This window comes from Corvus kubaryi, unplaced genomic scaffold (genome assembly GCF_017639235.1).
Source record: "Corvus kubaryi isolate FWS band 111438036 unplaced genomic scaffold, C.kubaryi_AGA036_p1.0 53558, whole genome shotgun sequence".
NCBI lineage: Eukaryota > Metazoa > Chordata > Aves > Passeriformes > Corvidae > Corvus > Corvus kubaryi.
The window spans coordinates 1-15,423 of NW_024581403.1; the positions used below are offsets into that span (position 1 = coordinate 1).

At 55.5% G+C, this 15,423-nt stretch overlaps 1 long non-coding RNA gene across 1 annotated transcript; it reads left to right on the plus strand.

The window, feature by feature from the left end:
- The first annotated feature begins 6 nt into the window (after positions 1 to 6).
- On the plus strand, positions 7 to 1,132 carry LOC121672368. The gene is made up of 2 exons (XR_006018827.1): positions 7 to 512; positions 610 to 1,132. It is a non-coding gene; the product is annotated as an uncharacterized LOC121672368 (long non-coding RNA).
- Positions 1,133 to 15,423: the final 14,291 nt, after the last annotated feature.

Consider the following 15,423-nt stretch of genomic DNA (forward strand, 5'->3'; position numbering starts at 1 on the left):
TCCCCCAATCCCCTCACAGGATCCCCTGATCCCTTTTCAGGATCTCCTCAATCCCTTTCCAGCATCTCCTTGATCCCTTTCCAGGATCTCCCCGATCCCTTTCCAGGATCCCCCCATCCCATTCCAGGATCCCCCAATCCCCTCACAGGATCTCCTCGATCCCTTTCCAGGATCTCCCCAATCCCTTTCCAGGATCCCCTGATGCTCCCCCAGCATCCCCTGATCCCATTCCGGGATCTCCCAATCCCCTCACAGGATCTCCTCGATCCCTTTCCAGGATTCCCCAATCCCATTCCAGGATCCCCTGATCCCATTCCAGGACAGATTCGGAGCAGTGACCTCAGCAATGTCCCCTGGCTGCCGTTGTCCCTTTCCAGCCTCGGGGACCCCAGACCCAGCAGGGGCCACCTCTGCTCCTTCCACGGGGATTTGTGGGATCACTCTTTTGGGGGCGAGAGCCCCAAATTCCAAACGCCGCTGGATTTGGGCTGATTTTCGCCATTTTCTGCCAGGTAGGGCCGGGCTGTAATTGCCGGGCCGTGGTTGATGCATTGCCATAGTTACCATCGGCTCTGCTCCCTCAATGACGGGGGCTCCGTTCCTTCTCAGGTGGGAATTCAGCCCTGGAAACGCCGGATTTGTCCTGCCAGGGATTCATCCTGCCAGGGATTCATCCTGCCGGGGATTCATCCTGCCGGGGATTCATCCTGCCCCGGATTCATCCTACCAGGGATTCATCCTGCCAGGGATTCATCCTGCCGGGAGCCAGGGTGCTTTGGCAGAGCAGTGCTTGGTGTTAATGAGTTTTCCCCCCAAGTTTTCCGCCCTCCCTTCTCCATTTCTGCACGCTTGGATCCCGCTTTTCCTGTTATCTCCAGAGGTTCCTGGGCAGAACCCACAAGCAGTGGGGTTATGGATTCCTCCTGCCCGGCAAGGAGTTCTTTTGGGGTTTTTTATGAGGTTTTTATTCCTTCAGTAATAAATCAAACTCCTGGTTTCGCTCCTGCTCACTCCCTGCCCTTGAATTCCCCCCTTTTCACCTGAGCTGAATTTTCATGGAGGTGTTTAATGCCCTTCTAATCCCTGGATTCCCAGGGGGGCACCAAAGCAGCTTTACAAACCCATAAATCCAGAAGGAGAAAGTGCGTTTTTATTATTCCTGTCGCCGTGAAAGTCCGAAAAAACCTGGCCTGATGTGAAGCATTCAAGAACAAATTTGCCCAGTGGTGCCACTTCCCGTGGAAAAGCTCTTGGAAAGGGATTTCCCGGGATGGGAGGAGCATCCCGAGGCTGGGGATGTCATGCAGGGGTGTCAGTGGGGGTCACCCAGCCGGGCTGAGGGGTCACCCAACCGGGTTTGGGGTCTCTCATATGTATTTGGGGTCACCCAGCCGGGTTTGGGGTCACTGTGGCCTCTGTGCCGGGCAGAACAGAGCCCCTGTTCTCCACCCCTCTTCCTCTGCCCTCCCGTCTGCCCTTCCTCGGATTCCGCCCCGTCGGGAAGAGCCTTTCCCGGGATCTCTGGGGGGTGCTGGCGCTCGGCCCAGGGGCAGCCGGGGTTTTTGGGAAGCCGGGAATTGCGGGAATTGCGGGAATTGCGGGATTGGGCCGGGAGCAGCGCTAGATGGCAGGAGTCAGTCGCGCGCAGGGAGGGATGAGCTCCTCTGCCCCTGGAATCGTGCTCCGGGCTGGAATTCTGCCAGCTCACCCCGAGGATGCGCTGAAGCGGCCAAAATCCCTCCTCCAGCCGGATTCCAGGACTCCGCATCCCGCCTTTGCCTCAATCCGTGCTCGAGGATGGGGGGATTTGGGAGGCTTTGCAAGCCGGGGTTGTATCCACGCGGAGAATCCGGACTGGGATCCGGGACGTGCTCGGGCTGCTGCTTGGGGTGGGGGTGCTGTGGGTTTGGGATCATCTGGGGCATGTTTTAGTCGAGATCAGTGGCTGGGAATGCCTGGAGAGCCTCAGCTGGGCATTCCCGAGGGTTGGAATAACAGGAATTTTCACAAGCAGCCCCAACCTCCACTGAGCTGTCCTTCTGCAGCTCAATAAATTTAGGGATTCAATCCTCCCCTCTCCAAGTTGGAGAAAAACCAGGATCCAGAGTGCTGGATCCAGGGCCGAGTGCATCTGAGGCATCCCCAGCCCGTTCCCTTTCCTCCCCAGCCCACGGCTCAGCCAAGCATCCATTTGAGAGAGGCCCAGGGAAGCGTTTCCATTGCTCTGAGTCTCGTTAGAACTTTTTCCTGGCTGAGGCTCGGCTTTTAGGGCTGCTGGCAGCAGCTGTCACTTTTCCCAACCCTAATGGTGCTCCCTCTGGAGCCTGAGCCGCCGCTCCGGAGCTCTCCGTGGCGTTTGTGTGATTTTATCGGGCCCCAGAGCAGAATGAGAGGCAGCTGATGCAAAATCAATCTCTGGAACACCTGAAAGACAGCGGAGATCGGTGCCAAACGTTGTAGCGACAACAGAAGAAACGATTCCCGCTCCGGTTCCTCGCCGTGGGAATCTCTGCTGGGATGGGGATGAGGAGCAGAGGAGATTGGAGGATGAGGGAAACAGGGAGAGGGAAAAGGCCGGGCTGGGCTGGGATTTGGGGGAAGAACAAACCCCAGAAAGCTGCTCCGGGGAGGCTGAGATCCCACAGGGATGGCGCAGAGGAGGCACCAGGCGGTGATTGCTCCTTTCATCGGTGATTGCTCCTTTCATCGCCGCACAATCGCTCGGGAGCTGATCTGGCCTCTCCTCCCAGCCCTGGGAATGAGGGGAGACATCCCAGTGCTCCCAGTCCAGGCTCTGCCCCCTCTGGATGCTGTCTGGTCTCTGGTAATGGTAGAACAAGATACTCCCAGTTCCCAGAGCGAGAAACATCCCCCAGTCGAGGCAGCGTCAACTTCCATCGCTCCAAGCTCTTCCCAAATTCCCAGATTTTTTTACCAGGGCCTAAACCAACACCTGGTACCCGACCCAGGCATTCCAGCTTCCTCCAAACCTCCTGGGTGCTGATATTCCCAGAGTAAACCAAGCCAGGACGGTTTGGAACCCTCTGATGGTGGAGGCACACTTGGAAAACCTGAGGGATGAGATTAAAGCCGACAGGAATCTCACTGCGGATTTGGGATCATCCGCGCTGCTGAGGGGGTGTTGATTCCCAACAAGGCACATTTTTCCTCTGGGAAGGAATTATTCCCACCACAGGCTCTGGTCCTGCTGTTTCCCCACGAGATAGGAAGCTCTGAGTGCTACTCTGGCCAAAGGGTGATGGAAAATCAGGGAGCAGCCACGGAATCACTCCTTTCACATAAAATGTTATCCCGAAGGTCCTCCCTGAGTGCGGTGCGAGGCGGATCCCTCAGCGCCTCCCCAGGGACCGCCCCGCTCCCGGAGGTGCCGGGTTCAGGGGGGACGGACGAGCCTGAGCAGCCGATTCCTCCTGATGCGCTCCTGGGCCCGGGAAACAGCCGCTGGAGCTGCCCGGGGACAGGGCGAGGGGCTCTGGGGAGGTGACCAAGCCCAGCGAGTGTCCCCACGCCAGGGACAGCAGCTCCGGGCCCGCGGGGTCACCTGAGCTGCGCCGCTGTGGGGCCGGATGCTCCTCAGCAGATCGGGTCCCTGATGTCTCTGCAGTCATTACCCCGCTCCCAAAGCACCCCAGGGTCACCGGGTGCCGGGGCTGGGAGCCTGCCTGTCCCCTGGCTGATGCCACCGTGTCACCTCCCAGCCGTGCCGGGGGATCCCTGCCCTGCCCTGCCCGCGTTTGCTCCGCGCGGAGCTCAGCGCAGCCGAGGCAAAGCTGCCGCTGCTCTGATTGACTCCCGGATCAATTAAAGCAGCGCGCGGGCAGATGGAGGGCTCGGATCCTGAGTTTTCCCCCCCGATTCTCCTCCACTCTCGCTCTCCAGGGGCCTTTCAGGTTAATTGTCCTGATCTCTCGCTGCCTTTTTGCGCCGGCCCTCAAGGACTGCCCTGCAAATCCTGTCCTCCGTGCGCGCCGCGGCGCTGAATCCGGCCCGGGAGGAGGAGGAGGAAAGAGGAGGAGGAGGGAGGGAGGGAGAATTGATTTGCTCCATCAGGCAGCAGCAGCGGCTGCTGCCACTGTTTAATTCTCAGTTCAAGCCCCGTGGAGAATGCAAACGGCTCCGCTGCTCGGCCAATTTACAGCTCTGACAAGCTGCTAAACAACGTCTTTGTTAGCGCCGGGCGGCCCCGGGCTCGCCGCGGGTGGCGGGGGAGGCACAGGTGAGCAGCAGGAGGAAAAGGAGGAGGAGGAGCAGGAGGAAGAAAAGGAAGAGGAGGAGGTTGTTTCTTTTGTGCATCCCTCGCTGCTCATCCCTCTGACCGCGCTGCCTCTCCCAAGCAGCCCCTTCTGCCTCCAGAACCCATCCCGCCCCTTCAGAGCCCGTCCTGCCCCCAAAAGCCCCTTCGGAGGGGTTTTGGAAGAGGTTGAGGGGTGGGAATTGGCCTCGCACGGAGCTGGAGGTTGCGATAAACGAGGGCACTGAGAGGGAGCTGCAGGCACCAACCACCCGCACAGCTCTGGGAGTGAGCTGCGAACCGACCTGAACTGAGCAAAACCCAGGTTTAGGTCACTCCTTTGGGATTTGGAGCGTTGGAGAAGAACGTGGATGCTCGGCTCAAGGAGGAATCCTCCCAGCAGCCACTCAGGGAGTGAGGAGGGAGGAGCTGGGGAACCGTCCCACACTCGGGGCCGATTTTTGGGACATTTCACACCATTTTTACACAAAACCCTTTTTCCCCGAGGCTCCAGCACGGGAGCATCCAGGCCTGGCAGAGTCCCCACTAATCTGGTCAGGCTGCGCTAATCCCAGGCTGGAACCAGGTCCTGGTACCGAGTTTAAGTAAATGATCTCCCTGATAATGACAAATCAATTATGGGTGCTGCCCACGAGGAGGACCCAGCTGTTCCACAAAGCACCGAACCTGCAGCAAATGTGGCCAAAAAACCTCAGGAATAATCCGAGCACGGAGACAGCAAATGAGTGAATGCTCGTCCTGCTGCTGGTGCAGCACAAAAGAGAAACAAACCCGGAATCCTTCCTGGGGTTTATTAGGAGATTTTATTAAGAGATTTTGCTTCTTTTTACTTTTTTTTTTTTACCAGGAGTCTGGCTGGGAAGCGCGGTTTGGGCCTGGGATCTGCTCCCAGCTCACGGAGCTCAGCCCTGAGCTGGGGCTCGGTCTAGGGAAGCTGGGGAGGACTGGGAGGGTGCTGTGACATTTGTGACATTTGTGACATTTGTCATCCTGGCAGGACACGCTGTCCCATGGCTGGGCTGAAACAGATCCATGGGGAGGCTGGAGAGGGTCCGGGAATTGCTGCCAAGGACAGGGATCCTTTGCCTCCGGTCTGATGCTTTTCCAGCACTGGAGGTGGCTTTAGGGGCGTCCCCTTGTGCCCCCCACCCTCCCCCTGCCCCTCTGGGGGCTCAATTCCTGCTGTGCCATTTGGGTGCCAGGTGGGCGTCCCTTATTTGGGGACATCACTGGTGCTGGCAGCGCTGATGGGACTTTTCATCAAGCGATTAAATTTAAAAAAAAAAACAACACAAAAAAGGGCCCAGCTTGTTCGGAAACACAAAGGCGGCAGCCGGCATTAATTACTGTGTGCAGCTTTGGAGTGTTTACTCCGGCTTTTCCCAGGGGGGATAATTAGGGAAGAGGCTTTTCAGTGCTCCACGAGGCACCAGGAGACGCTGCCACATCCCCTGAACCCGGCCGGACCCCCCTGGATCTGACAGAGGATCAACTCAGCGAGGGGAGAGCAGGGACTGATTTCTGCTCTGCTCCGAGTTCAGGCTCTGGGATTTCCCGGATGGATTGATCCCCGTTAGCTGAGATCCAAATTAGCTGCCCGTGATCAGGGCTGGAGCGGTTTGTTCTGATCAGGAATTGGGATCAGGGCTGGAGACGTTTGTTCCGAGCAGGAATTGGGATCAGGGCTGGAGCGGTTTGTTCCGAGCAGGAATTGGGATCAGGGCTGGAGCCTGATCAGTTTTTCTCTGGAAAACCCATTCCCGCAGAGATCCTTCACAGGGTTAAACCTTGAGGCAGGAGGGATCTGAGCGCAAAAAGCCGAGTGGTTCTCAGGGTTTGGGTTTGTTTTTTTTTTAATTACCGTCCTCCGGCACATTTTAATTTGAGGCATCAAAGGTGTGAGGAGACAAAGCCGTGCGGATCTGGAGCCGTACCTGCGGTGGCCGCGTGTCCGTCTGTCATCTGCTGGGGACAAACAAACCCCCCCTGCTTTGTTCTCCGCCGGCGTTTTGTTCCCTGCATTAATTTCTCCCCTAAAATAAAAAAAAAAAAAAAAAAAAAAAAAAAAATCCACGAGATTTGGCTCTTTGCAGAAGGGGAAAAAAAAATCATATGAAAAGGTGCCGTTTGGGGGATTAAAAAGAAAATACCTCTTTTCTTTCAACTAAATTACAAAGCACTTGTGCTGCTTTGTATCTGAGGAGCCGGAGGAGAGGAGCAGGTGGGGTTTGGCGGCAGATTGGAGGCGGAGACGGAATGGCTGAGCTGTGCTCGAAAGGAGCGGGAAGGGAGGCTGGAAGTGTGGGAATGTCACTGCTGGGGGTGGCTGTGGCTATCCCGAGGCTCCGACACGCGGCTGGTTCCACTCCTGCTCCTGAGCACAGCCCGCACAGCTCCCGGAGGGGAGGATTGTGGAATTTCGGAAGGGAATGGTGGAAAAAGCTCCAAGGTCAGCGAGTCCAAGCCCAATCCCCACCTCGTCCCCAGCGCAGAGCTCTGGGTGCCACACCCAGGGCACCTCCGGGGATGGGGACGCCAAACTTCCCTGGGCAGCGTTTAACAGCCTTTCCCATGGAGAAATTCCTGCGGATGTCCCACCTGGCCCTCCCCTGGCACAGGTGAGGTCGTTCCTTCCTGTCCTGGGAGAAATCAGCGGATTCAGCCCCAAACCGAGGTGCTGAGCTGCGCTTGTGCCCCGCCGCGCTCCCTGACCTCCCTTTGCTCTGCTGAGCCTCTCCCGAGCTTCTCCAGAGCTTTTCCAGAGGCTGGGATCCCGCGTTTCCCCCGGAATGAGCCCGGGGCGATGTTCGTCACCCACCCCAGCAGCTGCTGGCTCAGGTTTGGCTGTGCTGAGATCCCGATGCTTCCCAGCACATCCATCCCATGGAACGGCTTTAACGGGAGCAGAATCCAGGCCTTCGGGCTCGCAGTTCCCACCGCGCTTCCCAGAGCGGGGCCCGATCCCTCCGAGCCTTTCCCACAGCACGGAGCGAGGCCGAGCCGCTGGAATTCCGCCAGCGCCGGGATGGATCATCCCCTTTATTGCTGTCAAGGTGCTCGTAAGTGCCTCCATCCATCATTCCCGGCGTTTTCCGAGCTGGAATGAGCGCCCAGGTGCCGATCTCAGCTCCCGGAGCCTCTCCACGAGTCCCTTCCTTCGCTGCGCTCTCATTTCCTCCCTCCCGTTCTGTTTTAGTGCCACCTTAACGAGCGCTCCTTGCAGAGGGGACCACGAGGCCACGGCCAATTAAGCGGAATTAAGGAAATTAAGGAAAGGCCCCTGTCAGGTGTCCAATTCCAGCAATAAAAGGGATTCCAGCTGGAGTGGCCGGCTCCAGGAAACTCCCCCCTGCAGCCAAGAGGCTTTCGGGGCTCTCGGAGGCGCGAGGAGGGAAGGGGAAGGCTTTGAGCGTCGCGCGTGGGATGTGCTTAAAATTCCTCCTGGAAGGGGTTGAAGCTGAAGAAGGGGAGATTTCGGTGGGATATCGGGGTGGAATTGTTCCCTGTGGGAACAATGGGGGATTTGGGATGTGGGATTTGGGATGCGGGATACGGAATTTGGGAGGTGGGATGTGGTATTTGGGATGCAGGATTTGGGATCTGGGATGCGGGATGTGGGATGCAGGATTTGGGATGTGGGATGTGGGATGCGGGATTTGGGATTTGGGATGCGGAATTTGGGATTTGGGATGTGGGATTTGGGATGCAGGATGTGGGATGTGGGATTTGGGATTTGGGATGTGGGATTTAGGATGTGGGATGCAGGATGTAGGATTTGGGATGCGGAATGCGGGATCTGGGATGCGGGATCTGGGATGCGGGATGCAGGATGCAGGATTTGGGATGGGGGATTTGGGATGCGGGATTTGGGATGTGGGATGTGGGATTTGGGATTGGGATGGGGGGATTTGGGATTTGGGATGTGGGATGCGGGATGCAGGATTTGGGATGCGAGATGTGGGATTTGGGATGTGGGACGCGGGATGTGGGATGCAGGATGTGGGATGTGGGATGTGGGATTTAGGACATGGGATACAAGATTTGAGATTTGGGATGTGAGATTTGGGACACGGGATGCAGGATTTGGGATGTAGGATGTGGGATGCAGGATGTGGGATGCAGGATTTGGGATGCGGGATGTGGGATTTGGGACGTGGGATGTAGGATTTGGGATGCAGGATTTGGGATCTGGGATGTGGGATTTGGGATGCAGGATGTGGGATGCAGGATTTGGGATCTGGGATGCAGGATTTGGGATGCGGGATGTGGGATTTGGGACGTGGGATGCAGGATGTGGGATGCAGGATTTGGGATGCGGGATATGGGATACGGGATTTGGGATGCAGGATGTGAGATGCAGGATTTGGGATCTGGGATGCGGGATGTGGGATGCGGGATTTGGGATGCAGGATGTGGGATGCAGGATTTGGGATCTGGGATGCAGGATTTGGGATGCGGGATGTGGGATGCAGGATTTGGGATGCGGGATCTGGGATGCGGGATTTGGGATGCAGTATGTGGGATTTGGGATGCTGCAGGATGTGGGGACTCTGCGGCGGAGCCGGCGGTGATTATCGATGCTAAACGCGGAGCATCCCCCGCCAGCCGAGCCCTCAGATCTCCGAGCCATCAAATCCCCGCCCGAACCTCATTGTTCCGCAAGAAACGCTGGAGAGGAAGGGGAGAGAAGAACCGGGATGAAAGGATGGAAATCGCTCCTGGAGCTCCTCACCTCCGCCTCAACCTTTCCGCTTTCATGTCGCGCCTGATTTGTTTTGATCGCTCCGAGCCGGGCTCGGTTTGAATCCGATCCCGGGGACTTCATGGAAATGAGGAGCCGCTAATGAGCGGCGGAGCAGCTGCTGGAGGGGGAACGTGGCTCCCCAGGGATGCGGGATTTGGGATGGGGGATTTGGGATGGGGGATTTGGGATTTCGGATGCAGGATGTGGGATTTGGGATGGGGGATGTGGGATTTGGGATGTGGTATTTGGGATATGTGATTTGGGATTTGGGATGTGGGATTTGGGATGTGGGATGGGGGATGCGGGATTTGGGATGTGGGATGGGGGATGAGGGATGTGGGATGCGGGATGTAGGGTGGGGATGGGGGATTTGGGATGGGGGATGTGGGATGGGGGATATGGGATTTGGGATGTGGGATGTGGGATGTGGGATGCAGGATGTGGGATTTGGGATGCGGGATCTGGGATGCAGGATGCGGGATTTGGGATGCGAGATTTGGGATTTGGGATGCAGGAAATGTGGGATTTGGGATGCAGGATGAGGAATTTGGGATGCAGGATTTGGGATGTGGGATTTGGGATGCAGGATATGTGATTTGGAACACGGAATGTGGGATTTGGGATGCAGGATGCGGTATTTGGGATTTGGGATTTGGGATGCAGAATTTGGGATACAGGATTTGGAATGTGAGATTTGGGATGCAGAATTTGGGATACAGGATTTGGAATGTGAGATTTGGGATGCAGAATTTGGGATGAGGTATTTGGGATGCGGGATGTGGGATTTGGGATGTGGAATTTGGGATACAGAATTTGAGATACGGGATTTGGGATGCGGGGTGAGGGATGTGGGATACAGGATTTGAGATTTGGGATGCAGGATGTGGGATTTGGGATGCGGGATGTGGGATTTGGGATGCGGGATGTGGGATTTGGGATGCAGGATGTGGGATTTGGGATGCGGGATGAAAGATTTGGGATGTGGGATTTGGGATGCTGCACTCAACTCCCAAATGCTGCGACCCCAAAGCGGTGCCAACGGGACCTTCAGCTCCCGGGAACCAGGGCCAGACACCAGAAGTGTGGAAAATCCCATGGGAAACGCATCAAAACAACATTTTTTTAATCAAGGTGTTTCACATTTTGGTGTAGAATTGAGACTTTTTTCTTTAATATCCTGATTCTCATGGAAAAAGGGGTGGAAATCCCATTCCTACAACTCCCGAGCTGCTCCACGTGAGAGCTCCAAGAGGGGCCAAGGGATTCTTTTGGTTTAATTTGATTTTAATTAACCCCAGACCCGTCCCTGGGAAGGTCTTGTGGTGTTGGGGTGGCATCCTTGCACGAGGAGCCCCAAATCTTCCAGGAAAAAGAGAGGAAAACTCAAGTTTTATGGCAAAAAAAAAGAGGAAAACTCAAGTTTTATGGGGGAAAAAAGAGGAAAACTCAAGTTTTATGGGAGAAAAAGCCCAGTTTGGAGTATGTTGGAACCATTTTCCCCAAGGACGCTGTCCAACATTAAATAGGAATTAAATTCAGCTTTCTCTCAGTGCGGTATTTCAAATAAAAATGCATTTTTACCCCTTTTAGGGTCTTTTTTTCCCTTCTTATTTTAATAATTCCCCAGTTCCTTGACTGTCAATGCACCCAAATGGAAAGAAAAGCTCATTTCCATAAATCCATCCATTAATTCCATCTCAAACGAGCCCATTAGGAGCCACCTTCATCCAATGTTTATTTTGAGGAGAAAAACCCCAATTTGGGGCATCTCCCACTGCTGAAAAATCCCCTTTCGGGCTTGTCCTTCTGTCGAAATTGTCTTTTTTCGGTGCAGATGTTTCCAATTTCTCCCCAATTTGCTGGAATTGTCCCTGACGAGCATTCCTGCCAAACAAAAAAAAGGTTGGGAAAACTCAATTTTCCCCAGGAAAATGAACAAAATCTGTTCCCGGCTCGCACAAAACGAGATCGTTCAAATCCGGGGGCCTCTCCCAGGTTCTGGCCTTCCAAAGACATGGATTTGGGAATTCTTTTGGGGCCAAACAGCCCAATCTGGCAGCTGGGAGCACTTCCAGCCTCCAAGAGACCTGGGAGAGGAGTCAATGGGATCAGGCTGGGAATGGGAATTATTTTCCCTGGAACGCCGTCATTTTTCCCGGGATTTTGGAGCAGAGCTGTTACGGCAGTTTGGGGCTTTAATTGGATTTTTGGGTGGGGAATTCGGTGGAGGAGGTGACAGCCCGGGGACTCTGCAGCCCGAGGGCATCACCTGATGATGTCACCTGATGATGTCACCTGAGGGTGTAGCTTGATGACGTCACCTGATGATGTCACCTGATGACATCACTGGAGGGCATCACTTGATGATGTCACCTGATGACATCACACGAGGGAGTCACCTGGGGGGTGTCACTTGATGATGTCACCTGATGACGTCACCTGGGGGTGTCACTTGATGATGTCATCTAATGACGTCACCTGATAATGTCACCTGATGATGTCGTCTGAGGGTGCCCTTGACTCCGCCCCTTCCCAGCGGGAGGGAAGCGCCGAAAGCCGGCGGGGAAGTTTTGGGAAGCTCTGGGGAGAATTTTGGGGGAGGCAGCTGAGCTTCCACCCCGCCACGGCTCCTTTTTGGGGTGTCCCTGACAGTCCCACGGCTGTTTCCCAGCTCTGCGAGGAAACAGAAGGAAAAAGGCCCCGTAGAATTCCCTATTCCATGGGAGAGATGAAGGCGTTGGAAAAGGCAGATTTGGGGAATAACCTCGGCGCCTGCTTTGCTTTTATTTCTTTATTTTATTTTTTATTTATTTCTTTCTTCTTTATTTTTTCCTTTTATTTCTTTCTTTTCCTTCTTGCACAGCATCCAAAGCGGGGAGAGCGCGAAAAGAAAAAAGTTAATTTATTTAATATAAATAAAGCAGCCAGAAATTCGGGCTTTCGGTGCCGCCGAACATTCCCAGCACCCATCTCCACATTCCCATTGCGCCGGGCAGGGGTGGGGGCTGAGCCGCGGCTGCTGCTTCCCACCGAGGTCTCGAAACACTCAATTAATTCCGATTTCAGCAGACAGCTCTGTGTTTGTTAAATTAAAACCAGCTGGTTATTGAAAGAAACGTATTTATTGGGAATTAGCAGCCGTGTGCCGGATGGATATTTCCCACCTCGTTGTCAGGGCTCAGACACAAAGCTGTGGTTAATAATCATTTTTTTTCCTCCCCCTTTCAATTATCGCGGGTGGGGGGGGGGGATCATCCCATTAATTCCGAATTAAACGCGCATTTGGAAAATCTCAATTCCGAACGCTGCTGGCGTTGCTGGCGTGTTCCAGCTGGCTCTGGGGAAAGATGTTCTGGGATTTTCCACTGCTTGGATGATCCAGGCGGGGCCGGGACCGCCGGCGCCTCAGCTCTGCCCTCTCCAAGCCGAGCCAGGTGTGGGCCCGCCTGGGGACCTGCTCCTCTGCTCCTTTCCAACGAAAACTTCCAGGAACCTCAATGTTTAGAAGAAAATGGGGATAATTGGGTCTTCCTGGAGCAGGCAGGGAGGGCCATGAATGATTTAGAGGGAGCTGGATGGCGATCAGAGATTTCTCCTGCTCTGCCTCCTCTCCTCAGCTTTGCTGAAACATTTATTGCGGCTTCCTCGAGTGCCCAGCGCCAGGCCGGGCTCGGTTTTTGAAGAAAAGCTGTTTATCCACACCGAATTATGGGATTGGGGAAAGGAAGAACTTCCCACTGGGAGCCCAGATCCAAGATTTGGGGTGGTGTTGTCTCGCCCCTGCATCCCATGGGATGTTTTGGAGTCAGAGCAGTGTCAGGGCAAGACGCGGCCTTGTTGCTTGTGCCCTTGGATGGGTTATTCCCTTTTCTGAGTGCCCTTGGATGGGTTATTCCCTTTTCTGAGTGCCCCTGGATGGGTTATTCCCTTTTCTGAGTGTCCTTGGATGGGTTATTCTTTTTTATTTTTTGTCTTTGGATGAGTTATTCCCTTTTTTTCCGAGCCTCAGCTCCTCGTCCGCACCACGATCCTGCCCTGCTGCATGAGGCCTTTGTTACCCGAGCACAGGCACCCTTTGAAAGGCGGCCCCGGTGCCCCGGGGAGCGGGGTTTGTGTCTGGCTGTCCCGATTTCTCCTCAGTGGTGCCTTTTTTCCCTGGAATCCGAAGGTGTCTGCGCGCTCTGCCCGGCTCCAGCGCCCGGGGCAAAGCCTGACCTTTGCTGCTCCCTCTCCGCTCCAAGGAGGGGGGAAAAAAAAGGGGATTTTTGTGTGGAAAACAACTTGTGAGGAGCGAAGGAAGAACAAAAACGCTCTGAGGGTTCGCTCCGGGCTCTGGCTGAGCGGGTTGAGAGGGGAGGGAGCCTCGGCATTCCCGGATCTGTCCCGGATCCAGCAAATCCCATCCCCCGGGAGCGGTGCCAGGGTGGGGCCGGGGCCGCGGTGGCTTTGCGGCGGTGGCATTGAGGTGGCATTGCGGTGGCAGGGACGGAGGGGCCGGGCAGAGGGCACCCCGCTAGGTGGCAATGCTAATCTGTGCCGCAGCCCCGCATTTTGGGAATGTGCCGCAGCCTGGGATCCTTGGAATGCTGTGCCCCGGCCCTGGCAGGACGTGGCACCGCGGGAGGGTCGCGATGGGTGAGGGAACCCCGGCGCGGGCACGGAGCTCTCCCCCCCGCACGGATTCTGCTCCCGCTGAGGGAACGAGCTGCTCTCCGCATCCCAACGATCCCAAGGATCCAGGAAAGGCGTTTTCCAAGCCCAGCAGGGCTGGGATGGCGCCGGGGTGTGCACAGACTGCGGAGCACCTGTGCCGGGTGTGAGCTCTGCCCTCCCACGCTTCCCCCCGGCGACAGCGACATCCCCGCGTCACCGACAGCTCCGGCGACAGGGAGGAGCTGCAGGTCCTTCCTGGCCTGATCCCGCTCCATGTCCTCTGTCAGGATCCTTCCTGGCCTGATCCCGCTCCATGTCCTCTGTCAGGATCCTTCCCGGCCTGATCCCGCTCCATGTCCTCTGTCAGGATCCTTCCTGGGCTGATCTCACTCCATGTCCTCCTGCAGGATCCTTCCTGGGCTGATCCCACTCCCACTGGGAATTTCCTTCCCCTCCTGCTCCCTCCTGCCTGCCCCATCCTGTCCCTGCTGGGGACATGGATGAGAGGTGGCCTTAGCTGGACTCGATGATCTTAAAGGCCTTTTCCAACCTAAAAGACTCCATGATTTCCTCAGGGAATGGGGTTCCTGCAGGATTAATGCCCCATGGGGTGGTTGCCTTCCACCAAAATCCTTAATCCAAAATCCTTGCGCACCAAAATCCTTGATCAAGGCCAGCAATTAGGTTTGAGAGCAATCAATAGAGATCAATAAACAGCCTGTGATGTTTGCTGGAGTCATTTATGCTCCTCGGCCGGATTGTTCCCACCAGCCAAAGAACAGAGCCATGGAAAGCAGCCCCGTGGATCAGGATCAAGCCTGAGGCTGATGCTTTTCCCAAACCCTGGCTCTGCCCTCCCCACCCTTCACCCATTCTGTGTTGTTTCAGCCCAATCTCCGAAGGAAAACACGGGCCCTGGCATCAAATTTTAAGAAGGGAAGCATTCCCAGCAGCGAGGGACTGCTGGAGAGGCTGCCTGGAAGGCGAGGGGGGGAGGGAGGGAGGGAGGAGGGAGGTGCCTCCCACCCCCAGTCTGGTCCCTGCCCTTATCTCCGGTTTTATGGCACCATCTGCAGCGCTGCCTTTAGATAAGGGAGGAGATAGCGAGGGGGTGGAAAGTTTAGAGCCTCGTTTTTCTTCTTTCAGGCAAAGGCAAAGGATATAAAATGAAGAGTGAGCCGCCAATAAAAGGAGAAAGTTTTATTTCTTTAAAAAACCACCCAAAACCCCAACCGTGGCTGCCTGCGCTGGTTCCCACGGCCTCAGCACCGGGATAACGAACCGCAAACCCCATTTGAGCAGAGCCAAAATCCTGGAATGCTGCTGCCGTTCCACTCGGGAATCACGCCAGGTGGGGCAGATCCCTGCCTCCCTTCCAGCCGTAAATCCAGGATAATGGCTCTGGATTATCCCAGTAAATCAGGGATGCTCCAGTAGCTGTCCCAGTGCCACCATTCCCATCCCAGCTGGGGACACTCCTGGCTGAAGGAACAAAATAATCAGTCCCTGCTTGGCTCTCGGAGCCACGGGCAGGTCTGGGATGAGGCTCGGCAGATCCAGGAGGGCAGAGCAGCTCCATGGATGTTCTCTTCCCCTTTTTCCCTCTGGTTTACAAATAAAACAGCCACAGAAATGTAAAAAGCAAAACCGATTTTTTCCTGGTCATTCCGGCCTGTGCCGTGGCTCAGGCTGATTTAACAGTCACAGGGACATCCCTTTGTTTACAAATCAATATTTCTCCGAGGAACAGCAG